Source organism: Trichechus manatus, unplaced genomic scaffold (genome assembly GCF_000243295.1).
Source record: "Trichechus manatus latirostris isolate Lorelei unplaced genomic scaffold, TriManLat1.0 scaffold00052, whole genome shotgun sequence".
Taxonomy (NCBI): Eukaryota; Metazoa; Chordata; class Mammalia; order Sirenia; family Trichechidae; genus Trichechus; species Trichechus manatus.
The window spans coordinates 8262030-8279354 of NW_004443988.1; the positions used below are offsets into that span (position 1 = coordinate 8262030).

Consider the following 17325-nt stretch of genomic DNA (forward strand, 5'->3'; position numbering starts at 1 on the left):
GTACTAAATTGCAAAATATAAATAAGCTGAAGCTTCATTTGAAAGGATCATTATGTGATAAGAATACAGTGTGGGGAGGTGATGTTTATTGCTTCCTGATTTAAAACTGAGTTATAGTACTTTTAGAATTTCTAAAAAATTATGACTGACTGTCATGGATTATACCAGCATTCATTTTGCAAGATTATACAGAAAATGTGGCACTTCAAAAACTAGATCTTTAAATTAGTTAAATAATGGTCTTAAGCAGAATTAATCGAAGGATATGTTGGAGCTACATCCGGATGAAAATGAAGTAGTGTTACAGGTTCTGAGCAGTTGGACATCTAACCTGATTTGGTAAATTTTAAGCAGTCCACTTGTGGTATTGGTGTCAATTTAGCAGAAATATCAAAAGAACACATGGAGAGAAGTAGCTGTAGGAGAAACCAAGGTAAATAGTGAGATTAGGAGATATCAAAGTATAGCAGTTTGCCTTCATATCCAAGGACCTTAAGCATCTTTAGAGCAGTGTTTCTCAAACTATCTGTGGTGAAATACCAGACTTACAAAAAAAAAAAGAAAGATTTCTGTCACCAACTCATACTTTTGTAATATGTAATAACAGATGAATTACTAGAAAAATGAAAAAAAGACATGAAAAACAAGGCCTGGTTTTTTAATTATTAGATTCATCAGACTTAAGATTACTTTTACAAATTGCTATAAAAGTTTTAAAACTCTTATTTTCAGTTTCTGTATTTATTTCATTGTGGATTAGTAACCAACTGTTTTCAGATCATCATTGGCCATGGACCCCACTTTGAGTAGCACTGTTCTAGAGGGTCTCTGCAGTCTTAACAACAGTCCAGGAGTCAGCCATTTTTAGAGATCTATCTCAGGCATGAAACAGTAGTATATTAATGATAGGTAATTCCTAAATACATATTGGATAATCTGAGATAGTGTTTTTTTTTTTTTCCAAAACAAATATGGTAGATGGTTATAAGGATGGAGACTTCTCAAAATTACTAAAATTTTCAGTTAGTTGGATCAGTAAAAAATCTGAGAGAGGATCATTACTTTGTTTACGTATTCTGCATATATACTCAAGAAGCCTGGCTTTTGAATTGGGAGAGAATGTTTTCAATACAGTCTCTTGTAAATATTCTTGCTTTATTCCTGCACATTTTAAAGATCAAACATTTTTTACTATATGCTTGTTAAAGCTGTGTATAGATTTGTATTTTCCAAGTTGTCAGTGACTTGAGTGGCATTTTAGTTTTTCTCTAATTGTAACTGATGAAGATTTTTAAGGACTGTGTTAGGCACATTACGTCAATTTTTGTTACATTGTTTTTGTTAAAAGAAAATATTTATGGTGCCATTTCAAATTGTTTTTTGTGATTCATGGTAGAATATATTCCTTTTTTTCTTTTAAAAACTTAATAAAGAATTGGTATTGACTTTAGAAGGCATATTAAAGTATAATATTATCTTAATTTATATTTCTGGAATTAAGAATTTCAGGATTGGGAGGCCCCTTAAGCTCTAACTTTTCTCTGCCAAGTGATTGTCCGGGTTGTGCTTACCTATCTCTAGTCATGGGGAAGCTCTGTAGACCTCAAGGCAGCTCGTCTGGACAGCTGATACTGTTAGAAAGTTTTTTCCTTTGTTGACCTGAAACCCTTTTCTCTGGCACTTCTACCCGTTGACACACTTCTACCTCTTGGCACAATATAGAACACACTTAATCAACCTTCTATGTGACAGGACTTCAAATAAATGAAGATAGCTATCATATTTTATATTTTTGTCTTCTGCAGGCTAACATGTAGCCTTTATTTACGTCATGTGATTTGTGCCCCTTCGTCATCATTGTTGGTATCTTTTGAATGTGATTAAATTAGTCTCTATATACTTATTAAAATGAAACACCTAGAACTGAATGAAGTGATCAAGGAATGGTTTTGACCATTGTGGAGTAATACTGTTGTCTTTATTTTTCTGGAAGCTACATTCCCTGAGGTTGCGTTAGCTTCTGGGGCCAATAAAAATAAACTGGGGGAAAATAAGAATAAGTTGATGTTTAGTTTATTCTTATTTTAAAAGTTTTTTAAAAGTATATGTTGCTGTCAAGACACAACTCCCCCATTCTGTCTCCATCATCACTAAGAGATTACCACCTGTGGTTTACTTATTCTATTTGGAAGTGTTCCCATTGCACAGAATGTAATATTCCTAGACCAGAGTCCTCAAACACATTTCAGGATGTAAAGTGTTTTTTTTTTTTTTTTTTTTTTTTTTCTTCCGACTTCGTAGCAGATTTTTATTAGATGAAAGATACCTGGGGTTAGCTCAGAGGAAAGTGGTTGACAAATGGCAAGCATAGCCATACCACAGAGAGAGGAGGCATTCTTGACTGTGAGAGTGGGTACTTATGATATCTAAGAACCATGGTCTTCTGCTTAACTGACCACCCAGGAAGCTCTTCTCCTTAGCACTCAGTATCACCAGTGGTGGCACGAAGGGGTCTACAGTGAGCTAGTTCAGCTTGGCCTACGGTTCTTCTAGTTCTGGTTAAGCTTTGACCCCTCCCTTGGAGTTTCATCACTGTGCTCCTTCACTGGCAGTCTGACTTCTTCAGGAAGATTGTTTTGGATTATTTCCAAGAAAATCTCTGGAAACATAGCACTCAAACTACTGATCTGAACCACTGGCTCATGGGTGATAAGGACTGAGTCCAGGAACATTTTGTTGCCTTGGTCTTGTAGCCATAACACCTCCATGGTTTTCATGGGCAATGCATAACTTTTCTCCATGTTAATGGAGAGATCGTTGCAGAGATTGTGAACATATTGGGTATAACTCTCTGCCAGGGCCATGTCGTACACAGTCAGGTCAACATTTACAATCCCATATTCATAATCTGTTGTCAAATGAATAGATCTTGCTTCCTCTTTCCCCTTCTCCTTCTTGGGCTCTTGTGCTATAATTACGTGCTTATATCTTCCAATGCCATGGATGGGCTTTGTTTTGTAGTGCCACCTGGTACTCAGGAGAATGCTACCTGTGGAACAGATGGGATTCTTTCCTGAAGTTCTGCATCTTCAGAGGGAAAAGGCTTGTTTGAAAACAGTATCATTCCTTAGACGCAGCACCTTTCCCAGGGCTCCGCTCATCCTTTGCTACGTGGTCTGTAATTGTACAAGCCAAAGATCCACTCCAGCAGCCGTGATGCCTGGGCATCTGTAAACAGTCAGGATGTAAAATGTGTTAATAATTTTTTTGGTTTCTAGTTATGTGCTAAACACTGTGCTGAGCTCTGAGGATGCAAGCAAAGTTGATGACTGAGATCCTGCTCTTGACGCTACTGAGAGAAGATAGAAATCACGTAGTTGTACAGTTATTTTGTTTATATAATTGCAGAGATAGAGGAGAATGTACAGAAATGATATTATAGAAGCACCCTTCTAACCCAACCTGGGAAGAGTAAGGAAAGGTTTCTTGATGATGAAAGGTGAATAACAGTTAGCTCAGGGAAGCAAAAAATATTCAAGCACTGAAAGGAAAAATTTTACGTAAGGGCTTGGTATATGGGAGATAGAATGTCTGATGTCTTCCACAATGTACTTGCAGCAGATATTGTAATGGATTTCATGAGGCTATTATAACTTATCATGGTGGATTTCTTCTACAGGTAGTATTGCTAATTTCTTCTGAAGCTAATTTTTCTCTCCCTTTATACAAATGATCTCAAATAATCTTTTTTAAATTTGAGGTATAATTCATACAGAGCAAAATGCATAAATCTTAAGTATTCAACAAAATTATTTTTACCTGTGAATCTGCCAACCTCAAGACAGAGAATATTTTCATCTTCTTCTCAGTCATTAATCCCTTTCCTCAAAAGGTAGCACCTATTCTTACTATTTGACCATAGATTAGAAGTTCAAGAACTTTATATAAATAGAATGCTATGGTAAATACACTTTTGTGTTTAGCTTGTTTTGTTCAACATAGTATTTTCGAGATTCTTCTATATTGTGATATATATCAGTAGTTCATTCTTTTTTTTCTTTCTTTTGATTGCTGTGAATATTCCACTGTATACATTTGTTTATTTATTCTTCTGTTAAAGGATACTTGCGGTGTTTCCAGTTTGGGCCCATATTGATAAAGCTGCTATAGATATTTACAAGTATTTTTATGGCCATATGCACTCATTTCTCTTGGATATATACCTAGGAGTGGAATTTTGAGTCATAGCGTTAGGCAAATTACAAAGTAGTTGTTATTTGAGCTAATATTAACTTCAACTTTTTTATATGACTGGTTTCTATTATATACTATATAATACACATTTTGTTCCTACTTTATCTCCTACTCACCTAAATTTTAGGGCACTGGTTTATCTATGTCTCTTCTTTGTTGTTTTAGGTATCACAAACTCCAGAAGGCATGGTTGATCTCTCCCAAGGATCTTGTCACTGTCTCATAGTTTTTTTTTTTTCCCTTGTTGGTCCAGTTTAGGTCCACAGAAGCAATTTCATGATAGGAGAGCCATATCTGTTTTTTGCACAGATTGTTACCCAGTGGCTAGCACAGTGCCCAATAGATGGTAGGTATTCAGTTAATATTTATGGCACAAATGAATTGTCAGCAAGTACAAATCGAGAACTTATCAAATACTTCTTTGAGTTAGACTGTCATCAAATGTATGGGTACTTGAAAATATTCCTCACTGCCATATCTTCCTTCTGGGTATTTTTTCTTCCTCTTTTTAATTTCATCAATAAGAAATCATCCATTTTCCTTTACAAAGGAAGTCTGTAATAGACTTCCATTTTCTGTAACAACTCAACTCTTCTGCTTTTACTGTAGGTTTCATGAATTTGTCAGTTTTATACCCTCTTAGTATTTCTATCTCATTATTGTGATTTCCATGAGATAATATTTACCGTTCAAATTAATTAGTTTAATGTCAGTGCTTTGCATGTTGGTAAAAATATATCAAAGGGCCCTGGGCGGTGCAGTGGTTAAAGTGCTTAGGCCGCTAAATGAATGGTCGACGGTTTGAACCCATCAGCCACTCCACGGGAGAAAGATGTGGCAATCTGCTTCCATAAAGATTTACAGCCTTGGAAACCCTAGGGAGTAGTTCTTCTCTGTCCCACAGGGTCACTATGAGTTGGAATTGACTCAGTGGCAATGGGTTTTGTTTTTTTTTGGTATAGATATATCTGTGACTGTCTATAAGTTTATATCTGAGGTCCCTTTCTGTTTCCTCCTATAAATTGCTGAATACCTCCTGAACTTTGATTCTTCTTTCACGTCAGTCCTTCTAGAAATTGTTTTTATGAATTTTTCTGAACATTTTATTCCTCCTGTTCAACATTCAGTTTAAAATATTCTTGGAATAGAAGACTAAATATAAGTACAGATAGATGACAAACACATAAAAACTCAGATTTACTAACAACAGCTTTTCATCAGTAAAAATAAAAATATTTTAAAATTATAATAATTGTTAGTTGTTGTTGTGTGCTGTCGAGTCGATTCTGACTCATAGCGACCCTATATGACAGAGTAGAACTGCTCTGTAGGATTTTCTAGGCTGTAACCTTTACAGGAGCAGATCTCCAGGTCTTTTCTTCCATGGAGTGTCTGGTGGGTTCAGACCACCATTCTTTTGGTTAGTAGCCAAGTGCTTAACCGTTGCACCATCAGGGCTCCTTATTTGGTGGTAGAGATTCTCATATTCTGCTGGTGGGAAAGTAAATTGATTGTTTTTTTTTAAAGCAATTTAGTAATATATATCAAGAGGCTTAAAAATGTCCACTCTTTATATCAGTAATTTTCATGTAGAACTCTGTCATTAGTAAATGATCAAAAATACCAAAAAAAAAAAAGATTTACATTAGGGGAGTGGTCAAGTATATTAAGTACACTATGATACATAAAAAGTTATGTGAGATCCCAAGTGCCTGCCAATGGGAGACTGGTTGAATACACTGTGGTACATTTGCACAATGGAATACTTTGCAGATGTGACAAAGAATGAGGAACAGCTTTATGAACTGATGTGATTTCTGGGATATATTGTTAAAGGATAAAAACAAGCTGTAAAAGAATATATATTTAAGTTCCAGTTGCTGTCCAGTTGATTCTGACTCATAGTGACCCTGTGTGTGTCAGAGTAGAACTGTGCTCTATAGAGTTTTCAATGGCTGGTTTTCAGGAAGTAGATCACCAGTTCTTTCTTCTGAGGCACCTCTGGGTGGACTTGAACCACCAGCCTTTAGGTTAGCAGCTGAGCATGTTAACCTTTTCATGACCCAGAGACTACAAAAGAAAAAAGGAGAAATAAAAACATATACATGTGTTTGCTTATTTTTGCAAAAAGAAACCAGAACAGATAAACCAGAAACAATAAAAATGCTTATCCATAGGGGATGGGTGGGAACAGGGTGGAAGGGATAGAGGTGGGAACAGAGTTTCTTTGAAAATACCTTTTTATATAGTTTTGACTTTTGAATCAAGTGAATGTTTTGCATATTCAAAAACTAATATTAAATGTAGAGGAATGAATAAAGTAAACCCTGAATTTGAATATAAACAGAAATATGAACCCATCTGCATATCAAATTGATAACATAATCACACAGAAGATTAATTCAATTAGCTCTTGACTGTGGTACTCAGACTACATGTCTTTGGTAGAATATGTTCCAAGATCAAAAAGAACTGAAAAATTTAAAATTTTACTGAATAGGTTTATTTTTAGTAATACTGTTAAGATTGTGATTTCTGACACTACTTTATGTCCATTGTAGGACAAAGTAAATAATTAAACATTTTAATGACATTAAGAACCAAGATTTTTCACTCTAAGAAACAGATATGAATAAATATAAATAAGGTAAAGAAAAACCCTGTAATGTTAGTTTGAATTGCAGAACAAATTTATATTTTCTATTTCTGTACATTTAAAATTCCTAGAATTAATGGCACACCTAATATTGATTTTAGTTTCTAGAAAGAATCAGGGCTCCTTGGAGAAATGACTGATTTTGGATCTGCATTGCGAAAAGTACAAGGTGAATCTGGCACTTTTTGTTATGCCAGAAAGCAAGGAAATGCTGAATATCTCATATGTTATGCCAGAAGGATATGAGCTGGCTTGAAGGGGTTTCCACTGGCCTAATCTGGAATAATTTGAGATCAGAAAGCATAATGATAGTAGTAGGTTATAAACCCATTGCCGTAGAGTTGATTCTGACTCATAGCGAGCGACCCTATAGGACAGAGTAGAACTGCCCTGTAGAGTTTCCAAAGAGCGCCTGTTGAATTCGGACTGCCAACCTTTTGCTTAGCAGCCGTAATTCTTAACCACTACACCACCAGGGTTTCCAGTAGGTTATATAGTGCTTTCAGTTAAAAAAAAAATGTTTGAGTTTGTGGATGAGGGAGAGAGCATGAACCTTGATTGGATCTTCCTTACTCAGTTGCCATCCAGTTATTTATAACTCATGGTGACACCCATGTGAGTCAGAGTAGAACTGTGCTCCATAGGGTTTTCAACGACAGTTTTTTGGAAGTAGATAGCCAGCTTTCTTCTGAGGCATCTTTGACTGACCTGAACTTCCAACCTTTTGGTTAGCAGCAGAGCTTGTTAACTGTTGTACCACCCAGCAACTCTTGACTAGATTTTAAATTGGAGGGGAAAAAAGGGAACTCATGAAGGAGATTTTTGAGACAGTTGGGAGTATTTTAATATGGACTGAGGATTAGAGGTGGAATAGAATTATTATTGATTTTCTTAATGATTTTCTGGCTATGTATGAGCATGCCCTTAGTTTTAGGAAATGCAGCCTGAAAGATTTAGGGATGAAGTGTAAATTTATCCCCAAACCAGTACAGATAGACATACACACACACACACACACACACACACACACACACACACACACACACACACACACATTTATAACAGTAGTTTGAAAGATAAATTATTTAAATTTCTTTTATACTTTTTTAGTTTTTGAATTTGGGATAATTTTTGATTTTAATTTTTTGTGTGCAGCAGTTTCTGAGTGGTACTTTCTCAGACTGGTGGCTGACCAGATGCGATCCCCTTGTTTGGCCACCTTGGTCACCTGATCTGTCTCTGTTAGATTGTTTCTTGTGAGGTCACATCAAAACTGTTGTGTATGTCTCAAAACAAACTGTCTGGATGATATTAAGGCCAGGATTATAACTGCAATCTTTTAAGTCACTGAGAAGCAGCTGATGAAAGTTTTTACAGAATTTAAACTGGACTAGAGCAACGGATAGCACAAGACAGTGGTTATAGTGTAGTTTTAAAAAAAAGCGTTTTATACTGAAGTAATTATAGACTTACAAGTAGTTGCAGAAATAGTAGAGAGGTGTCCTGTGTACTCATCTCTTAGCTATGTTGAATTTTATAGGAAATACATCAATATTTAAAGCTTTAAATAATTTATCTTTCAATTTTTTAAACTTGAAGGATTCAAACCTTTGAATTTATTAAAGCTTAGAACACACTAATATTGGATTATGTGTGTGTGCGTGTATGAAGAAAGAAAGATAAAGTAAATGGCAGCATGTTAACAGTTGGTGAGTGGTGAAGTTATATGGTGTTTGTTGTACTTGTACTATTCTTTCAGTTTTTATATAGATTTGAAAAGTTTCAAAATAAAAAGTTCGGGAAAATATATTTAAGGAAAAATTTTAATGCCAAATGAAAATATTTATGAGATAATAATAAGTGAAAAAGTATGAGACAAAACCATATATTCAGTATGATCTCAACTTTGTTAAGAATTGAATAGAAATAATTCTGAAAAGAAATAATACTCAAATATTTTCAGTGAGTTCTCTGAGTAATAAGGTCATAGATGATTTTCTTCTTGTTTCTTTATACTTTTCTATTCTTTGTAGTTTAATACAATAAATGTGCCTTCTATAATGGGAAGAAAATGAAATGAAAATGAAGAATTAGTTTTAGTCAGGACTCATTTTTATTTTTTTTCTTTTGGAAAATTTCAGACCTATAGACAAGTTGCATGCATAGTACAATGAACAAGGACATTCTCTTACATAACCTGATAAAATTATCAAATTCAGAGACTTTAACATTGATGTAATCCTATTATCTAATATATAGTCCATATTCAGATTGCACCAGTAGTTCCAATACTGACCTTTATGGCATTTTCATTTATCAGATCTGGGTTCCAATCCAGGATCAAACATACATGTCTTTTAGAGTCTTTTTTGATTGGAAAAATTCTTTAACCTTTCTTTGACTTTCATGTTACTGGAATTTTTTTTCCTTGTTTAAAATTTGATGGTCTTTTTTTTTTAGAATTTATCTTTTATTGTTGTTGTTAAGAATACACACAGCAGAACATACACCAATTCAACATTTTCTACCTGTGACGTTGATTACATTCTTCAAGTTGTGTAACCATTCTCACCCTCCTTTTCTGAGTTATTCCTTCCCCATTACCATAAACTTACTGCCCTCTAAGTTTCCTATCTAATGTTTTGAGTTGCTGTTACCCATTTGATCCCATATAGATAGATCTTAAAAGAACATAATGCTGAAGGCAGACATTCTTTACTAGTTAAGCTAAACTGTTGTTCGGTTTTTAAGAATTCTTCAGGGGACATTTTTGGTTTAAGGTTTACAGAATATCTCAGGGCAATATTTTCAGGGGTTTGTCCACGCTCCATGGCTCCAGAAATGCTGGATTCCATGAGAATTTGAAGTTATGTTCCACGTTTTCCCCCTTTTGATCAGCGTTCTTCTATGGAATCTTTGATCAAAATGTTCAGAAATGGTAGCCAGGCACCATCCAGTTCTTCTGATCTTTTGACAGAGGAGGCAGTTGTTCATGAAGGCAATTAGCCACACATTCCATTTCCTCCTCCTATTCCTCACTCTTTTTCTTCTTCTGTTGCTCCAGGCAAATGGAGACCAATTATTGTTCCCTGGATCGCTGCTTGCAAACTTTTAAGACGCCAGGCTCTATACTGTGAACTAGGAGGTAGAACAGAAGCACTAAACGTATTAGGCTGATTAACTGGGATGTCCCATGAAACCATGATGCTAAACCTCCGAACCAAGGAACCAAATCCCATGAGGTGTTCAGCTGTACGTAAACAGCCTCAGCAGCTACTCTTTTTGTTGTTATTGTCATTGTTGTGAATATATCTATCCCACAACTTTTGCCAGTTCAGCTTTTTATTGGTGTACAGCATTGGCATTTGGAAGAATACAGGTTAGCTGTTTTGAAAAATATCCCTCAGCTTGCTTTGTTTGACTATTTCTTCATTATTTATTAGATTCATGTTATGCATTTTCAACAGGAATACTACATAAGTGATATTGTGTCCTCAGTGGTTCACTTAGGAGGCATCTGATGTCATTTTGAGTTAGGAGTCTTGCCTAGAAGTGATAGAAACTCAAATGGTACTAGCTTAGGCAAAAGGGAAAGTTATTGGGAGGATACTAGAATATCTTATATAGTTCAAGGCCAGGGAAAATGACTAAGCTGTGGGAATGGTACGGATGTAGTCAACATTCAGGAACAACAGAACCCAGGAACTCAGATGCATCAGGACTCTCTCTGTGTCTCCCTCATCTCTACTTTTCTCTATGTCTACCTCTTCTCCTTTGGGCTGGCTTCCCAAGTAAAATAAGGGTTTAATTAAAAGAGTGTTTGAGGTCAACCCTCATCCTCCATGTTTTTGGTTTTGCAATTTGTACTTTTGAATGCTCATAACAATAAGTACTTAAACTATGTGCCAGGCAGCGTTCTGAATACATTACATGTACCAAGTCAGTGGAGCCTTATAATAATTTCATGGATTGTGACTATTATCTTGATTTTATGGATGGGGAGACTGAGGAGGAGAGAGGTTTTGTCACCTGCACTGGGCTTTAAAATCATCATGTTTAGTGGTAGTATCGTAAGCAGCCTTGCTGTTAGGCGTCAAAAACAAAAATAAAAACAAACTAAGAAATAAATCCTCCAAAACCACCGAACAACCAAAATTGTGTGCTGGCACACCTATCCCATTACCCTGTAGCTCCAAATATGCTCATATAGCAGATGCTAAGTCTTTTCTTAATCACTTAAATAGAATAATTTGAGGATTTAAAAAACGTTTTCTTCCATCTTTAGAAAGCACCTTTCACCAACAGGAAGGGAATCCATAATGAAACCACAATCTATTAATTCCCACTCTTCCTTTCTTCTTCACACTTTCATTTTGCATCTCATTTTCTGTTTTTACCTCCACCTTGTCATCTGCTTCACACTACAATCCCCTCTCCCCACTTTTTCTTGTTTATTTTTTTTTCTCTCCCTGCCCCTGCCAGTTTATCTTTTCTTTTCTTTACCCTGCCTTTGTGTACTTTTCATAGTCACTCAGATTTGTTTTTCGTAAGAAAAACATAGAGTACCTAGTTAGTGTGGGGCACTATGAAGATACAAAAATAAATTAAGCGCATAGCCTGTAAGCTTATAAGGGAAAGAGATCAGAGCTCTGCTAATTTCCTCCCTGTGAGAATCTGAGCTAATGGGGCATACAAGATGAATGCTATTCAGTCCTTCCCTGTAAGGAGCTGATAATTTAGATTGGGCTTTCGATAAATAGTACACAAATGATACAAAATATAAAGACCCTAGAGTTCAGAGAATAGGGAATATATCCATTTAGGACACATTTTGGGTCAAGCTATGAAAATGGTGGCATAAATCCTACTTTGGTGAGTGGCGTTCAGGGTCTTAAAAGCTAGCGAGCGGCCATCTAAGATGCATCAGTTGGTCCCAACCCACCTGGAGTAAAGGAGAATGAAGAACACCAAAGTCACAAGGAAAGCATTAGCCCAAGAGACAGAAAGGGCCACATAAACCAGAGACTTTATCAGCCTGAGACCAGAAGAACTAGATGGTGCCAGGCTACCACCAATGACCACCCTGACAGGGAACACAACACAGAGTCCTGGATGGAGCAGGAGAAAGGCAGGGTGCAGAACTCAAATTCTAGTAAGAAGACCAGACTTAATGGTTTGACTGAGACTGGAGGAACCCCAGAGAACATGGCCCCTGGACTCTCTGTCAGCCTAGCACTAAAACTATTCCCGAGGCCAACTCTTCAGTCAAAGATTAGTCTGACCTATGGGACGTAAAATGATACTCGTCAAGAGTGTGCTTCTTAGCTCAAGTAGATACATGATACTAAATGGTCAGCTCCTGTCCGGAGGTGAGATGAGAAGGCAGAGAGGGTCAGGAGCTGGTTGAATGGACACGGGAAACCAGGGGTGGAAAGGAGGAGTGTGCTGTCACAGTATAGGGAGAGCAATTAGGGTCACATAACAATGCGTCACGTAGCAATGTATGTATAAATTTTCATATGAGAGACTAACTTGAATTGTAAACTTTCACTTAAAGTACAATAAAGTAAAATTTAAAAAAAATGGTGGCAGGAGAAGCTTACAAGAATATTTTTATTGAACAATCTACAATGTTTTGTATAAAAATTACTTTTAAAAAATTACGTTGGACATCAAATTATAGAAATAGTATATAAGTTTGCCTTGTTCCTGGGGATTTCTTGTAATATTTATTAGCGTAAGAGTGATCAGCATTCCCATAATTGGAAGAGCGATCAGTCTGGGATGTGTATGTAATTTGTTTGACTTTGACATGACCTTGGAGCATGCTTGTCCTCTTCTGCTCCACTCTACTCATCTGTACCATTCATGAAATCATTGTTGGGTCCATCCTGTGTGCCAGGAGGTATGCTGCTAGGCACTAATGGATCCAAAGTTTAATATACTCTATTTATTCTTAGAGCTTTCAGTCTAGCAGTGTCTGCCTCCTTGGCTTTGCCCCTACTTAAGGACAGTTGCAAGTAAATATTTATCCTGCCCCTAGCTTGCCCAGCTCATTCTGAGAGGCCAGTCTTATTCCATGAACCTTCCTTGATTACCCCATCTAAAAGTGGTTTCTCTGCTTTCTAAACTCCAATTGTGTTTATTTTCTTTAACCACTAATTTGGCAATTATTCATGTTAATTGCTTTGTGACTTGTATCTATTGTTGTCTTGAATTGTTATTTAAGTTGTGTCTTGTTTGACTTTCCCAGATTTGATTTTTGTCTTCTGATTACAGTGCAAGTTTCTTAAAAGTAGTCACTCTTTTCTATAACTCTTACAGCAGTGGTCTCTAGACTTTTTTGATTATACACCCCAATCAAGCATGAACCCCCAATACATGTACATTTATTAATTATGAATATATACATATATATTATAAACCATACATCAAATATAAATTAAAAATGATATAAAGATGAAATAAGCAATACAGTAAAAATTATAACTTATAATATGATATTTTCACTTGTCATATATGAAAAAGAAATCTTGGAAAAATATGTAGATTCTTGTAGAAATACAAGGTTGGCAGCACACACTCTGCCATAGACTAATTTTCAATCTCACCCATGAATTAGGTTGAAAATTTGTCTGCACTTGCCTTTATTGGCATTATTTTCTATCCATCGATTCTTTGCAAGGATCATTTTAAGCCACTTGTTCATTCTTGGAGCCCTGGTGGCGTGGTGGTTAAGAGCTTGGCTGCTAACCAAAAGGTCAGCAGTTCGAATCCACCAGCTGCTCCTTGGAAACCCTGTGAGGCAGTTCTCCTCTGCCCTGTAGGGTTGCTATGAGTCAGAATCGACTCGGGATTTTTTTTTTTGTCCATTTCTTAAGGATTTTAGTATAATTAAAACAAGATATTCTATTCCTTATATCCATTTATGGAGTCCTCGTGGTGCAAAGGTTAATTAAGTGCTCAGCTGCTGACTGAAAGGTTGGTGGTTCAAACCCACTCAGCAACTCTGTGGGAGAAAGACCTGGCAATCTGCTCCTGTAAAGATTACAGCCAAGAAAACCCTATGGGGCAGTTCTACTCAGTCACATGGGGTCACTGCGAGTGAAAATCAACTCAAGGGCATCTAACAACAATAACAACAACATATCCGTTTAACTGGTCAACTGAAGCATGTCACTGTATGCTGAAGGCAACTGAATAAATGCAGATGCCTCCTTCAACCCCTCTAGGCTGTAAAACTCACACCTTTCCATCAGCACACTGAAACCAATAGGAACCAGCTGAGGGTACCAGGGTCAATCTGTACGTTATCTATTGATAATAATTTTTTTCTTATCTTTTATATATTATATATGTGTGCACATACATGCGCGCGCACGTGCGCACACACGTATTATAAGATTTTCTTCCTGTATCCCAGTGCAGTGTTTTACCTACCCACGTGAAGATAGACCACTGGTCTGTAGTATGTAGCGCTGTGTACGCATCACAGTAGTGCTTAACAAAATACTTGTAAATTTGATTTGGAGAAAAGAAATGTGTATCTGTGATCACAAATTTTGGAAAACTTTCTAGCTCATTAAGATTTAGAAAGAATTCTATTAAAGAAAAGATGAAGAACATGAAAAGAAGCTGTTTCAAAATGATTTACTATCATTGGAAAGGAAAATGTGAACTTGAAGGTGACTGCGCTGATCCACTGACAGTAGAAAACCTAACTTATTATATTTTCCTAGTTATCATTACCAAGCCTAGGCATCGTAGGCATTTAAAGCGGTGGTTTTTGAATTTGAGTGTGCATCAGAGTCACCTGGAGGGCTTGTTGAAACACGGATAACTCTGCCCCTCTCCCAGCTATGCTCATTCAGTGGTTTTGGGGAGGGACTTAAGAATTTGCTTTTCTAACAAGTTCTCAGGTGTTTGCTGATGCTTCTAGTCTGGGGACCACACTTTGAGACCCAGTATATCTTTTAAGTAGTTTTAAGCCTTTATGAGATTTTCTTCAAATATTGTTTTATTATGAAATATAATGCACAGAGAAAGTGCATAAAACACATATTTATAGTTTAATAAAAATTAAAACGTCCATATCTATGTTACTATCCCAGAAGCCCCTTCTGTGCCTCTTCTCAGTGACCACTCCCTTCCTCCCCTAAAGATAAACCACTATTCTTTTCTAGTAACCACTTTTATCACTTAATACACAAACACTATAGTTTTTTCTGTTTTTGAACTTTAAATAATGGAATCATACAGCATGTATATGTTCATTCAACAGTGGTTGAAAAATTCATTCATGTTGTTGCATGTGGTTGTAGGTTATTCATTTCATTGCTGTTTAATACAGGAAATCCTCGTTTACTCATGGATTCTGTATTTGCGAATTCATCTACACTCTAAAATTTGTTTGTAACCCCAAAATCAATACTCGCATATTCATGGTGATGCACAGACATTCATGGAGTGGCAAAAAGCTTACCTGATGCACATGTTCCCAGCTGAGGTCAAACAAGGCAACTCTGTGCCTTCTTGTTTCAGCTCCCATACTGTAAACCAGTATCCTTTTTGCGGTCTATTTAATGCCACGTTCTTTTCATTTTTGTGTTTTTTGTTGGTAATTTCACTGTTTAAAATGGCCTCCTAGTTTATTACTGAGGTGCTGTCTAGTGTTTCTAAACACAAAAAGGCTGTGATGTGCTGAATAGAGAAAATATACGTGTTAGATAAGCTTTGTTTAGGCATGCATTATTGTGCTATTGGCTATTAGTTCAATGTTAGTGAATCAACGATTTATATTATAAGGGACCTTTAAATAGACACACACATAGGACAAGGTTATATATTGATTGGTTGAAGAAAACTGCGAACAGAGGCTGGCAGGCACCTAACCCTGTATTTCTCCTAGGAGCAGTGGTTCAGCATCGTCTAATTCAGTGTTTGTGGTGGATAATGAGAATTGACTATTTTATGACCATCTCCTAAATTATTTCCCTGTTCTATGACTGATGGATATTTTGGTGTTCAGTTTGAAATTACATTTTAATTGTTCAGTTTGGACTGTTTCAAAGAGTGTGGCTATGAACATTTTTTGTTGAGCATTTGTACACGTATCAATTGGGTTTATTTCAGTAGTAAAATTGCTACATCATAGCAATTTTCAGCATGTATCAGCTTTAACAGATACAGCCAAAAAGTTTTCCAAAATGATTATACCACTTCACCAACAGTGTATAAGAGTTCCCATTCCTTTATAGCCTTGTCTACACTTGGGATTTTCAGTTTAATTTTAATCATCCTGGTGGGTGTGTTGTGGTACCTCTTTTTAGATTTAATTTGAATTTCCCTAGGAACTAATTAGGTTAAGTATTTTTCATATGTTTACTGGCCATTTGGATCACTTTTATGAAGTTCTCTTTGAGGTCTACTAACTTAGTTGTCTTTTTCTTATTGATTTGTAGTTCTTTATATGTTCTGGATATGAGCCCTTTATTATTTTTATATGTTGCAGATAGCCTTTCCCACTCTGTCTTATCTTTTCACTCTGTAGTAGTGTTTTTTGATCAACAGAAGTTCTGATATTAATGTAATCCAATTTTTCCATCGTTTCCTTTATGGCTAATGCTTTTTGGGTCTTGCCTAAGAATTTTTATTTATCTCGAGTTCTTGAACATATTCTTCTATTTACCTTCCTCCCTAAGTTATCGTCTAAAAACGTTTTTCTTTTCCTTTCACATTCAGTCTACCTGGGCTTGATTTTTGTACATTATGTGAAGTAAATGTCAAGTTTCATTTTTTTCGTTATAAAAATATCCAATTGACCCAGCACCATTTATTGAAAATAATTTCCTTTCCTTTCCTTACTTCTGTGCAGAGCTACCTTTGTGTAAATTAAGCAACCACATATGTGTGGACCTGTCTTTGAACTCTCTATTCTGTTCCAGTGGTCTGTTATCACTATTACCAATATCATTGTTTTAATTAAGATTTCAGTAATTTTTGATGTCTGATAGTACAAGTTCTCCTACTGAGTTTTTCTTTTTTAGGAGAATCTTGTCTATTCTTGGTTCTTGGCATCCCATTTATATTTTAGAATCAGCTTTTTAGGTTCCAGATCAGTCTGGGGAGAACTGTATCTTTTCCTTATGAGCCTGTTCATTTATTGTCTTTATTTTCTTTTCAGTGATAGCTTTCTGCATAGAGATCTTGCACATATTTCATAACATTTATTCCTATGTATTTGATCTTTTAATGAGATGGGATTACCGACAGTTTTGTTAATGAGGCAGGACTCCATCTACAAGATTGGATTGTGTCTTGAGCCAATCTCTTTTGAGGTTTAAAACAGAGAAGAGAGCAGAGAGACATGAGGACCTCACACTGCCAAGAAACAAGAGCCAGGAGAAGAGCATGTC

General features: G+C 36.1%; 1 protein-coding gene and 1 pseudogene across 3 annotated transcripts in view; one reads left to right on the plus strand and one right to left on the minus strand.

Annotated features, from left to right (window-relative positions):
* BABAM2 (BRISC and BRCA1 A complex member 2) overlaps positions 1-17325 on the plus strand; it is a 645299-nt gene that overhangs the window by 41238 nt on the left and 586736 nt on the right. The window lies entirely within an intron of this gene.
* On the minus strand, positions 509-4501 carry LOC111820810 (39S ribosomal protein L48, mitochondrial pseudogene; annotated as a pseudogene).